At 42.2% G+C, this 10,320-nt stretch overlaps 1 long non-coding RNA gene across 1 annotated transcript; it reads right to left on the bottom strand.

The window, feature by feature from the left end:
- Nucleotides 1-3,959: 3,959 nt before the first annotated feature.
- Nucleotides 3,960-5,491, bottom strand: LOC142140282 (uncharacterized). Its single transcript, XR_012688374.1, has 3 exons — nt 5,343-5,491; nt 5,081-5,154; nt 3,960-4,131 (listed from the first exon to the last, which is right to left on the bottom strand). It is a non-coding gene; the product is annotated as an uncharacterized LOC142140282 (long non-coding RNA).
- Nucleotides 5,492-10,320: the final 4,829 nt, after the last annotated feature.

Here is a 10,320-nt window from a genome sequence, read left to right as displayed (position 1 = left end):
CTGTGAGAAGCCTCGAGGCAGACAGCACTGTGAGAATCCTCGGGGCAGACAGCACTGTGAGAAGCCTTGGGGCAGACAGCACTGTGAGAAGCCTCGGGGCAGACAGCACTGTGAGAAGCCTCGGGGCTGACAGCACTGTGAGAAGCCTCGGGGCAGACAGCACTGTGAGAAGCCTCAGGGCAGACAGCAATGTGAGAAGCCTCGGGGCAGACAGCACTGTGAGAAGCCACGGGGCAGACAGCACTGTGAGAAGCCACAGAGCAGACACCGCTGTGAGAAGCCTCAAAGCAGACAGCACCAAGTGGCAATTCGGGCTAAACCGCATAGAGTGGCAACTCGGGCTGAACCGCATAGAGTAGCAACTCGGGCTGAACCGTATGGACAGGCAACTCGGGCTGAACCGCATGGACAGGCAACTCGGGCTGAACCAGATGGACAGGCAACTCGGGCTGAACCAGATGGACAGGCAACTCGGGCTGAACCGCATAGACATGGAAACTCTTCTGGAGCAGACTGGAGGGACAGGACCCCCTCAGGAGCAGGCTTTAAGGGCAACGCCCCCTCTGGAGCAGGCTTTAAGGGCAGCGCCCCCTCTGGAGCAGGCAGTAGCTCAAGAAGAGAGACAGCGGCTGAAGACTCTGAACTGGAGACAGCGGCTGAAGACTCAGAACTGGAGACAGCGGCTGAAGACTCGGAACTGGACACCGTGGCAGCGGACACCGGGGCAGGAGACTCAGGACCAAACACTGTGGCAGCAGACTCAGGACCGGACACAGTGGCAGCAGACTCAGGACCGGACACAGTGGCAGCAGACTCAGGATCGGACACAGTGGCAGCAGACTCAGGACCGGACACAGTGGCAGCAGACTCAGGACCGGACACAGTGGCAGCAGACTCAGAGCTGGAGGCAGAGGCTGGGACCTCAGGGCTGGAAAAAGAGGCTGGCACCTCGGAACAGGAGACAGAGGCTGGCACCTCGGAACAGGAGACAGAGGCTGGCACCTCGAAACAGGAGACAGAGGCTGGCACCTCGGAACAGGAGACAGAGGCTGGCACCTCGGAACAGGAGACAGAGGCTGGCACCTCGAAACAGGAGACAGAGGCTGGCACCTCGGAACAGTAGACAGAGGCTGGCACCTCAGAACAGGAGACAGAGGCTGTTGGCAACTCAGTACAGGCGGCTGGAGCTGGTGCCTCAGGGCAGGCGGCTGGAGCTGGCGCCTCAGGGCAGGCGGCTGGAGCTGGCAGATTGAGTCTCTTCCCAGAGAACAGAAATGGTGGAGCATAAACAAATTTGGAATGCCGAGTGGAAACAACAGGGGATGGTTCAGTAAGCTGACGGGGTCTACGGATAGGACAGTCCTGCAAGAGATGTGCATTGCTGGCACAGTATAGACACAACTTGTTTGTTATTCTGCGTTTGTGGGCTGGTTATACTGTCACGGATCAATATAGAAATACAGCTAAGGAGCCATGGATAGGTGAAAAAACAAACAATGTTTATTGCCGGAGAGTATGAACAGTTGATGACATAATAGCTTGCAGAATTTACCAGATATACAGCAGTTGCAGGTAAATGGGAGGTGAGGAAATATTCCAAGCAGCATGCACAGGGAAATGCACAGATAAGTCCCAGGTTCACATATGGAACAGGTCAGCAGATTGTATGTTGAGATAGATCTCCAGCAGCATAAATTCAGGAGCACAAACAGGAGGAAGTGACCACAGAGAATAACCTCAGGATGACAACAGGATGGGACAACAATAACCAGCAAAGACTGCTGAGAGAGACAGATTTAAGAAGGGACACACCCAGGTGCAAGGAATAATTACAGGGCAGGTTAACCCCTGATACAAACAAGTAAAGCACAATAACAGCACCTCTGGTGAATAGCGGTACTGCTGCAACACATAAAAGAAACAAATAATAAAGTCCAAGAGTCCAGGAGGCAGTTCGTTACAAATCCATATCGATGGCACAGAGCAATGTGACTGGACATTGAAGAGTGACAAGAACACTGCTACCCTGTTTCTGTGTGACCAATTGCACTGAGAATGGAGAGTGACAAGAACATTGCTAACCCTGTTTCTGTGTGACCAACGGCACTGAGACTAGAGATTGACAAGCACAATGTGCCTGGAAACAGAAGAGTGACAAGAACACTGCCACCCCTCCTGTTTCTGTATGAGGAATGGCACACAGCTATGTCACTGAAGACTTATAAGAACTCTGCCACCCCTCCTGTTTCTGTATGAGCTATGGCACATAGCAATGTCACTGGATAGGAGACTGATAAGAAGAAAACTGCCTTCCCTCCTGTTTCAATGTGAGCTATGGCACAGTACAATGTAACTGGAGACTGCCAAGAACACTGCCACCCCTCCTCTTTCTGTTTTAGCTATGATGCGGGCCAACTGCACTGGAGACTGACAAGAACGCTGCTATCCCTTTTGTGTCTGTTTGTGGAATGGCACTGGATCTCCGTGGAGGACGGTACTTATAAATTCCAATTCTTGCGAGATCCGACAATGCAGCAAGATTGTTTTGCCTTGTTTTCAGTTCCGAGGGCACGTGAAAGTGTCGGCTCGGTACTTGGTTTTCCGAAAACCTGAATATTGCAGATCCAAGCCCGAGCATCTCTACATTCAACTAATATTTGACACATACTTTTGATTTTCATTTTATTGCTTTTAACTTCAGATTAATAAAGGGGTGGTTCTAAAATTAAAATATGCAGTGAGATGTTTTTTCTTTCTGAAATTTGCACTTCAACTCGGGAGACAATTATGCAAATGTTCATGAAGAGCATTTGCATAGGGGCACTTCACATATAGGGAAGTGGGTGTGCACTAGTTATGCTTGAACCAGTCAAAGTTCAATTCACGTACCAGCTTGGCAAATCAGTTCTAAAATTTGAAAATTGGTTGGGATTTCTACAATTTTAGAACAGATTAAAAATCATCAGGTGGTTTGACAGTGTTTCAATTAAACTTGAATAATTTGTGTGTTTTTTTTATTGAACAGGTAATGACAAATTGCAAACACATAAGTGCCCACAATTTAGTTAAAGAAATGCTAAACTACTTTTATATTAAGATAAAAAAAAATATTTTGATTGTGTTTAAAATTTTAAATAATCCCACTAATTTCAACTCATATGGCAAACAGCAAACCTTGAACATGAACTGTAAATGGCAAAAGTGAGCTACAATTTTCAAACTGCAAGTTCGAATCAGAATCCATAGTCAATTGTGCCGTGAGCATGTTTGGGTTTGCCAAACAGTGAAATTGAATCAAATTTTAAACTGGTTAGAAACTTTTGACTACATCTAGTGTGCACATATGTAATACATGAGCAAAACACCTGTAAATTCTATGGTTAGTAATATACCTTTAAGCAGTTTATTTTTCAAGTACAGGCTATTTAATTCTGAATGAGCATATCTATTTATCAAATACATTTGTATATTTACCTAAAATTATCCAAAGCATCTAATACAAATCTAATTTTGGTCACCAAACATTTTTTGGGGCACGGATTCTCAAGGGAAATCTACATTCCTACCACATTTCAGTCGGGAAAAATAAAACCCGTTTCTACTTTGAAATAGCTCTTAGGCTCTTCTCAAATTAAGTGCATGCCTCGAGATTGCCCATTTAAATATCAGGTTTGCTCTGCAGTAGTCACAAAACATTGCACCTAATAATTTTTTTTTTTCCAGCAAAAATAACGAGTGTCCCTCTAAGCCTCCATCTTAGTGCACAACCTGTCAAAAAGCATACTAGAGTTGTCACCAAAACAGTTAAAACAGGTAAATAGTTTTGTGAAAGTGAATCGTGCCTCTGTCAACGAGATTGATGAAGACAAGAGAAAAGGACTTCCAGTCATGCTTCTGGAAAGGGTGGAAAGGGTTATATAACCATTGCGAAAGACTTCACTGCACCATTCCATGGTCAGGCAGATAGTGTATAAATGGAGGAAATTTAAAACCAGCTTTAGTCATCCCTGAAGTTGTCCTCCAGCAAAAAAATAGAGAACACAATACTCCAAGAGGTAACAAAGAGCTCCAGGATATTGGCTAATATGGAGGTCTATCTTGTATTACTTCATTTCAATGTTGTGAGTCCAGCTAAAGAAAAAAAAACATCATAACTAAGTTAAATGAACTGGGGAAAATAGGACTGGTCTTATTTCAAGTGTTATAATTAGGTGTGTTTAAATGCATTGGGTTACATGCACATAGCACTTTGTATGATTTGCCTTATGTGTGCAAAACTCAAGACCATTAGCAATGTGACAAAGCACGGAAAAGCCCCCAGATTCTCATTACCCTGAAAATTTGTGAAGAGAGGTTAAGATTGGAGAGGATGAGAAAGAGTGAAGGTCGTAGTGAGTAAGATGGAATGTAGAAACACAACAAGGGGATGGACAGGACATTGAGGAAGGTGAGAGATAGAGGAGAGGGGGACAATGTCATAAACAGAGCTCATCGGAGTCTGTGTGACTGTTTCAGTTCAGATATTTGTAAGTCATCAGCTTCTGTACCCAGATTGTATAATGACACATAATAATCTTGGAGTTGGTTTGCTATTTTTTTCAGGTCATATACTAATGTTCCATCTTTTGCCTTAATTGAGATAATTCTGTTTTGGGTTGGTTTATGTTTATAGGCAAGGAAGGTGTCTGCCCTGCTCCCAGGGCCGGTGCTAGGGTTCTCAGCGCCCTAGGCAAAATTTCAAAAGGAGCCTTGTGAGACCTCAATAGAGAGTGAGAGTGGAAGGGAGAATGTGCCAGAGGTGGGTACACTACAGGTGCAGTTAGAGAGGTGGGAAGTGACCCAGCAGAAAACTGTGTCTAGATGGACAATGGAGTGAAGGATGTGTAGAAGAAGAGGATGTTAAACCTTGTTCAAAGCAGCAGAGAGTTACAGGAGAATGAATATTGCAAAAAAATATATTAATATTCATTTATAAACATGATTGCAGTACTCAAATGAAACACAAAATGAAAACCAAATGAAAATACAAACTCCTTTGTAAAAAAAATAAATTACAAATATCAAATACAAACATATGCACGTTGGTTTTATCCCATTGGTTAGAGGTGTTGCAAGGCAGGTCATACTGGAACCCATAATAGCTGTCTTCTTTATCTGTTTAAAATATTAGAGATAAAGCGATCAACCTTAGGCCATTTTGAAACAAAATACTACTGAGCTGTGTGTACTTTATACTCACCTATACTTTGAAGCTGTAAAATCTACAATTTCTCATGCCTTAACTGTAACACAGGTCCCCAAATAACCTAAAAGGAATAACATTGTTAACTATAGATACTTACATGCTGCAAAAGGCAACTCCTTCATGTGTTGATCTTCCTCCATGAAATGATCCTTGCCGCACCTCCTTTGTGCTCCGGCTGACAGCTGGGTCATAAGGTCTGTTGGAATAAATTGCAAACATTTAGATATTTACTAAAATGGTGTCTGTTTCTCACTTATCCTCAAAATGAAAGCGAATGCAAGGAATCTCCATTAGAAAACATTGACAAATCAGTGCCTTAAAATCAATAAACACACAACACAGTTTATGTACTTTACCTGAGCAGAAAAGAAAATTCACATAGTGAGTCAGATATATGATTAACACAGACTATGCTTAATTACTGAATATTTTTCAGGTGAGGCAGACATGTCCTAGATAAGGTCTGGTAGTTCATCAATGAAAGCCTTTAGCTTGTTCTAATTTAACTTAAACACTAACAATCAAGCATCATCATTCTTTTTCTAAGTGCTATGGCTATAAAAGTCACATCTGATAATCTCAGCAGGGGCAAAGGAAGCCCTTACAGCATGATTTCAAAATTGCAGATTTCAAAGGTAACCATATTTTTAAGTCCAGTCTATCTGGTGCATGCATTTGTATATGTTTCGTAAAATGAAACAGGTCTTTACTTTCATCACCAAACAATTGGATTTTTAGAATGTTAGAGAATTTTAAAAGTGGGATATAAACCATAGTAAAGAATCTTACCTTACAAATCAGTCTGGAACCTGAAGTGGCCTGCCAATCATCTTAATAGATATTAGATTGAAAAGCTTCACACCACCCCCCCCCCCCCCCCCCCAAAAAAAGGGGTTAGAATTTATAATACAAACAACACACACATTTATACATATGAAAATAGAGATGCACTGTTATTGTGGAAAATAAAATATCTTACAAACACAAACTTTTAAAGTGTCTATAAAACAGAAAGCTTAAAATATAACTCTCAATGCAAATAAAAGTCCACTATACAAATCAGCACCCGTAAACTCCACTATAGACTCCTAACCAACTTCAAGTGTGCATGAAGTAGTCTTTTATAGCGGATTGTAATGAGACAAGTATATGCAGTTGTATGGCCCACTGTGATATCAGATGGCGAGATCTGATGCTGAGTCTATGCAACGGTGGTTACAGAAATCTGTTGTTTACTTTTATAATGTTTAAAAAATGTTCGCTTTTATTTATGATTGTGAATTATTCTGAAATGCATTAGCATATGTTTTCATATTTAGATTTTTATTAAACAAAACATGATCCTTTATGTCTGTTACTAAGAAGATGTGTGCAATTGTTCAATTAATTATGCTCATTAACACTTTAGGTTGCCACTAGTGCCTGTATTGTATGTTTGTTTCAATCTGAAGTAAGCCCTACTGGTTAGACCAGTGGTTCCCAAATGTTTTCAGTTCGGGGACACCCTTAGAGTCTCCATAATTTTTTCAAGGCACCTCTCCAAAATAATTACCGAGCAGTCCTGTTTTATAAGTAGTTGGGTCAAAATAACGTAATAAGTATTTAGGTCAGCACAGAAATACTTTGTAAGTTGTTTGCAAAAATAACACGCATAAATCCAAGGGATAAGAATATTTTTATATATTTTTTTCAATTATATTTCTGTCAAAGAATAATTTACAGCTAATATTAAGAGGAATAAGATCAAACAAAATAAAACAACATGTACAAAAATCACACTGTGCCCATTCACGATCACACGGTGCCCTCCTTCATCCACACACTCTGTGCCCTCCTTCATCCGCACACTCTTTGCCCTCCTTCATTCACACACACTCTGCGCACTCCTTCATCCACACACACTCTGTGCCCTCATTCATCCACACACACTCTGTGCCCTCTTCATCACCACTCTGCCTTTCTTCATCCTCACTCTGCCCCCCTCATCTTTACTCTGCCCCTCTTCATCCTCACTCCTACCCTTTTCATCCTCACACTGCCTCTCTTCATCCTTCCTTTGCCCCCTCCTTCATTCTTTTGCTGCTCCATTGGTGTTTCCTATAACCATTTCCCTTCCCCTTTCTTTACTTACCATACTTGGCCTTCTTTCTTCTATCTTCTGTTTTCTTACCAATCCGGCTGCGCCCGGGACCCAGCAGCCACCTCTCTCCTGTCGCTTCTCACTGAAGGGCGTGATGTCATCATTCAGTGAGAAGTGAGGAGGAAGGAGGATGCTGGGTCCCAGGCTCCGCCGGATTGGTAAGTATTTATATTTTTTAATTTTCTGGCCTCGGCGGCACCACTGTTACAGCGCCTCTGCACCCCTGGGAGCTGCGGCGCACACTTTGGGAACCGCCAGGTTAGACAAATGAGCTTGCAGCAGTAGGGTCATGAGTTCGAATCCACAATCATGCCTGTATCTGTGTGGACTTTGTATACCCCCATGTTTCTGTGGGTTTGCGCCAATGTGTTACTTATAGAAAAGTACGCTAGTATATGTTTTGGCGTTTGTTCTGTCTATAGCATTGTATCATGCATGGATATTTATGTTTCCAAACAATTAGCCATTAAATTCGCATCCACAGTTATTTACAATTCTAAATTACACATGACACCTTTTTCATGTCGGACAACAAGAGAATGTGTGTATGTAATTCTTTATTGTTTATCCTTAAACCTTCATGTTGGCAGTAGTGCATGTGTTGTGTTGTCTGTTTTTAGAAGCATTCTAAACTTGGTTTATGGTTTATGTACTCACATTTAGTTTTACCTAATTGGACTTTCAAACATGCTGCTTGTCATTCAAGTCTATATAATGTATGTATTGCTCAATTAGCACGTTGTCTTAGTGGTTAGACAATGCACTTTTCATCAGTGGGGTCATGAGTTTAATTCCCATTTTGTGGAATATGCCTATATTGCATGTCAAAATTTAAACTGTGCATGTACCAAGGATTTAGGGCTAGAACATTTTAATGTATAATTATTGACATTAATAAAAATTCTAAAAGAAAAAAGTTTGTTATGAGAGAAGTTCATGCTCAGCTTTTCATTGTAATCTATATCATGCACACATTTTTCACACATTTGCACATTGGCTTAGTGGTTAGACAATCCACCTCTCAACAGTGGGGACTTGAGTTTGAATCCTCACTCACGGCCTTATCTGTGTGGAGTTTATATATACTTCCCATGTTTGTGTGGATTTCCTTTACGTCCCTTATGCAAGATTGCACAACTTATCCGTACAATTTTAATAAACTAACCTGTTGTCTTTCTTATTATTATTAGCATATTATTAGCCTTTTTTTAAAAAAAATATCAAAAAAGGTATAGGCTATTAGATATTACACATCAACCACTTTACATTGCAATTTACTACAACTGTGCATCCACCATGGTTGTTTTTTAAAAAAGAGTACATTTTTTAATGTTTGATATTAATATAAAATAAAAAAAAATAAAAAAAAATTGAGTGAATTAAGATGTATGTTGTGCATATTTAGTTGTGGGCGTTTTAAATGAGCGATTTTTTTTGAACCGTTTAGTGTTGTTATTGATCGCAGCTGCTATAGCTGTTTTGGGACTTAAACATGACCCTGAGCTTCCTTAAGTTTAAGCAAGAAAAACTGTGAGCATTTCTTCTTATCGATCCGACGGATCTAAAGGTAAATGCCTACTCTTCTTAGGTCAGTACGATCTCTGCCCAATCTCTGCCCATTCCCCTCCCTTTCCCAAACCTTTTTTCTTAAGTGTTGGGAGCAGCGCCGGACTTGCCCAGTAGGCTACCGGTTAAATCACCGGTAGGCCCGGCTACCTTATGGCCACACCCCCTTTTCCTCATGGGCGGAGCTTACCTGGAGGTCATCACCGGTGTCCCCGCTGCTTGCTATCGCCCCCCTCCCTAGTCAGCAATATGCAAGTGGACAGTCCCCGTGTGAGGTAGACAGAGGAAGAGAACACCCAAGAGAGCAGCAGTGATATAAAACAGAGGCGGAAGTTATAGTCAAGAGAGAAAACCAGTCTCACAGTGTACTGATCACTGCCACAGAACCTTGGCACAACAGAGCTGCACTGCCCGGCACAGAACGCTTCTCTTCTTTTAGGTGGGTCTCATAGCGCCAGGGCCGTAACGAGGGTGGTGTGGCCGCTGAGGGGGGCGCAATGGCCGCCCATTCTTTGCTGTACACAACTATGTGTTTTCCCCAGCTGTTCACAATCAGGATTACCCCCGTATCTCTGTATATGTGGCCGCATGCTGCCTGTTTCTGTATAGAAGCAGCATGCGACCACTCGTCACACAGGCGCCCCCTGACCTCTCAGCTCCTCCTCTACATTGTGCACGGCTCCTTCCCCTGATTTTCTGCTGTTTCCACTCCTCCCTCACCGTGTGTCTGCCTGTCTGTTTTTATTTATCTATCACCATGTCTCTTCTAGGTCTTTCCTCTCCCCCCTCCTTTTCTGGGTGTATGTGCACTTTTCTTAGTTCTTACATGGACTCGTATCTTGCAGCTTCTTCTCCAGACAAGATTGGCAGTGAGAGGTAACCCATCCATTATCATGTTAATGACCAATAACGCTATAATGCAAGCAGAGAATGCCAGTGTCTGACTTATAAAGCGTGGAAGAGAGGTCACTGTTAAATACCTTTACTTTGTTCTAGGCAGATATATAGCTCTGCAATTCTGGAGATTCATGACACTGAGACCTGACCTCTGCAGTCAGTATGGGAAGACCATGTGAAATGGAGCAGTCTGTCCCACTTACAAACTAGGATATGGCCAGTCTCATCATCAAAACATCCTGTACAGCAGCAGCCACTAAAACTTATCTACTGTGTCATGTCTGCACAGTGTTGCTCTTTCTCCAAACACATGAGGGGTTCTAAGAAATGACTTAAGTAACCTATATAAGTATTTTCTGTTCATACACTTGAATAAAATAAGAGTTCTACAATTCATCATCACCATTTATTTATACAGCGCCACTAATTCCGCAGCTCTTTACAGAGAACTCACATCTGTCCCAGCCCCATT

The sequence above is a fragment of the Mixophyes fleayi genome, chromosome 2, assembly GCF_038048845.1.
Source record: "Mixophyes fleayi isolate aMixFle1 chromosome 2, aMixFle1.hap1, whole genome shotgun sequence".
Classification (NCBI taxonomy): Eukaryota; Metazoa; Chordata; class Amphibia; order Anura; family Limnodynastidae; genus Mixophyes; species Mixophyes fleayi.
This window is presented reverse-complemented; position numbering and strand designations above follow the sequence as displayed.